The sequence below is a fragment of the Opisthorchis viverrini genome (assembly GCF_000715545.1).
Source record: "Opisthorchis viverrini unplaced genomic scaffold opera_v5_7, whole genome shotgun sequence".
NCBI lineage: Eukaryota > Metazoa > Platyhelminthes > Trematoda > Opisthorchiida > Opisthorchiidae > Opisthorchis > Opisthorchis viverrini.
This window is the reverse complement of record NW_008751663.1, coordinates 1,629,271-1,632,399: the sequence shown is the minus strand read 5'-3', so window position 1 is coordinate 1,632,399 and position 3,129 is coordinate 1,629,271. Positions and strand designations below refer to the sequence as shown.

Here is a 3,129-nt window from a genome sequence, read left to right as displayed (position 1 = left end):
GGCGAGATGGTCCAAGTGGTTAGAGCGCGAATTTACTGACCGGAAGGTCCATGGTTCGAACCTCACCTCTGACTCTCGACTTACCCTGTCTAGGCTTGGGTAACCTGGCAGTATCCCAGCCCTCGTGCAACCTTCGGGTGGCATGGCAGCTAGGCACTGAAAGGGTGCTACAACTGGACGATTTTTCAAAGCGGTAAACCAATCGAAAATTACAAAATCTTACAGTACCATATGGGAAGTTGCCAATCGAGAAGCCAGTCAATAAGTGGTAGTTTCTCTGGTTGAACGATGAGCGGCGCCATACTCTGCCTACGTGAAAGGTAATCACACTGCTGCTCAGTCTTTCGTGGATAAACAGTTGTTCAATCGCTGACCGAAAGTTGATGGGTTTAAAACTCTGAGATTCATGCGACACATACTGCTGATGATTCCCAATCAGGATGAAACAGATGTACGGTGCTTACAGGCTTTTCAGCATGGATTAGCTTCAGTTACAGGACGACATGTCGATTGAAAATTACTACTGTACTAATTTTTCGAAAGCATCTCATTGGAAGCGACTTTGGGCTGTATTTATCGGAGTTTCGAACCATGCGTAGTCATTGTTTTTTGGATTCCATCTAGGTAGCTTAAACACCAAACTGAGGAGAATCTGGTCATCAGAGTCCTTTACTCCACTTCCAAATTGACCAACTCTCCAGCCCTCCCATTTTTGATGAAGAAATGTACAAAAAGGCGCGTCGCAGTAGTTACTTGGGGATCACCTTGTGGTGTTTAGGTAAGACAGTTATCTGCCTCAATTCAGTTGAGTTTCAGTGGCGTCTTGTGGAGATAATCACACTGTTCTCACATTATCCGCGATCTTTCATAGGCGATTTTCATCGAAGGCGGAAACTCGGTATGTATCTCCAGTCCATACGGACTAGCCCTCACAAGATACGCAGATGTGTCATAAAATTACCCTTTAGGAAGAATACCGATGTCCCGAAGCTACCATAAGCTACCAAGAGCCACTTTGGACCCTAAGATCTGCGCAGCGATATCTCCGACTGCGGATATTCGACTTACTGGATGGGTGAAGAGATGCTCCTGCAATGCACAGTAAGACGGAAGATATTAACTAATCCCGAAAGAGTAATTTGGTCGTGAGAACGGCATGCCACAATAGATTCTTCCGTTGGTAAATGTTTGGATGTGGATCGCAATATGTAAGAGCATCAGTATAACTGCGATTGTCAATTCGGATAAAAATTCCTTCAGTGGCTTTGGACCGATTGACTACGACATAAAGTTTTAGCAGAAAGGATATGAGATAACCTTAACTTATTCCCACTAGTTGTAGGGAATGACCGAGAGTTAGTTAGACCCAAGAATGCCTCAAAATCACCCTAAGTGTGGTTGATTTTGGGCGGTATTCTTCAAACTGTCAAGTATTTCTGTATAAAGTACCTAGTGGTAGGATACAATATGCCCCTTGTGTTCAGTTTAGTTCATTATCAGTTATAGCTATCACAGATTAGACCGCCAGAAAATGGGACAGCGTGGGAGATACAGCCACGCATGAGAGACGAAGGCATGTCCAAGTAGTTCGGGAAAAATCGTTCAACTGTAGCACCCTTTCGGCGCCTAACTGCCATGAGAACAGAAGGAGGCATGACGGCGGGGATACCGCCAGGTTTCCCGACCCTAGACAGGGGAAGTCGAGAGGCAGATGTCGGGTTCGAACCGCGGACCTTCCGGTCATGGGTGGTCACACATTAAAGGCTATAGATTTGACGAACGCTTCAACGACTGCATGATTGAGCCATGTCTACCCATGTCAATACTTGTTGGTGAGTTGAGTCCCGAATTCCCAACGAGGGAGCAGGCGGTTGTCAACCCGACTAAGTTCACTGGTGTCTTCACACTTCGTTACCAGGTCATACATTGTCCATCTCTCGGTCTCTTCCACACAACACAGGGCTAAGAAAAAGAGCTCGGTGAGACCGAAGGTCTCCTGGGATGCGAAGCACATGCCCTAACCAGAGCACCCTATGAAGCGTGAGTAATTCAACTATCGCGGGAAAGTTCCTTCTTCCTAAGACCATCTGGCGTACCTCAACATTGCTAATCAGATGTTCCCGCCAGACCTGACCAATGCTTTGGAGACATCCATGGTCAAACACTGACGTCTTTCGTATGTCATTTGCGCGTAGAGGCCACATCCCTGATCTATGAAGACGTATGGATAGCACCGACGCACTGAAAACTCTGTCCTTGACAGACAAACTGAAGTCACGTCAGCGCCACAGGTGTCGCAGCTTGACAAAAGCTGCGCCGGCCTTCCCGATTCGGGAAGTGATTTCAGTTCCACCCAGTCCACCGGAGCTTATACAACTGCCCGGGTAAACAAATTCACCTACCATGTCGATTGACTCGCCTGCGAGCACTAGGTTTGGGTTTGATCCAACTAAATTTTGTAGCAACACTTTACACTTTGCAGCTGTAAAGCGCATGCCATACCGTGTGGCAGAGTTATTTAGGTTATTTGAAATCACCTGCATTTGGGGAGGATCTGGACCAAGGAGAGCAACATCGCGCGCATAATAAAAAAAAATCGTTCAGCTGTAGCGCCCTTTCGGTGCCTAGCTGCCATGCCACCCGAAGGAAGCACGAGGGCTGGGATACTGTCAGGTTGCCCAAGCCTAGACAGGGGAAGTCGAGAGTCAGAGGTGAGGTTCGAACCATGGACCTTCCGGTCAGTAAATTCGCGCTCTAACCACTTGAGCCATCTCGCCTAATCAAAGTGAGCGATAGCAGTCTGGGCGCATTCCATTCGGAGTGACAAATGGGATTATGTGTTTCCAAGGAACGTTAAACAATATGACCAGAGCCGAACGGGTGGACAAATCCACCTACATTGGTAACATTACCGTATCCCGACATAAAGGTGCCACCTTGACGTGGTCATCATCATCATCATTGTCAGCTGTGCCGAACGGGGGACAAATCCACCTACATTGGTAACATTACCGTATCCCGACATAAAGGTGCCACCTTGACGTGGTCATCATCATCATCATTGGCAGCTGTAATAACCGCGTACTCGTCGTACAATGGTTGTAGCTGCCGCAGTTTCGTTCACCGATG

At 47.4% G+C, this 3,129-nt stretch overlaps 1 protein-coding gene across 1 annotated transcript in view; it reads right to left on the bottom strand.

The window, feature by feature from the left end:
• The window catches only part of T265_00711 (hypothetical protein), a gene marked incomplete at both ends in the record, with an annotated part of 22,609 nt that overhangs the window by 7,360 nt on the left and 12,120 nt on the right, over window positions 1-3,129 (bottom strand). The gene's annotated exons all lie outside the window — the stretch shown is intronic.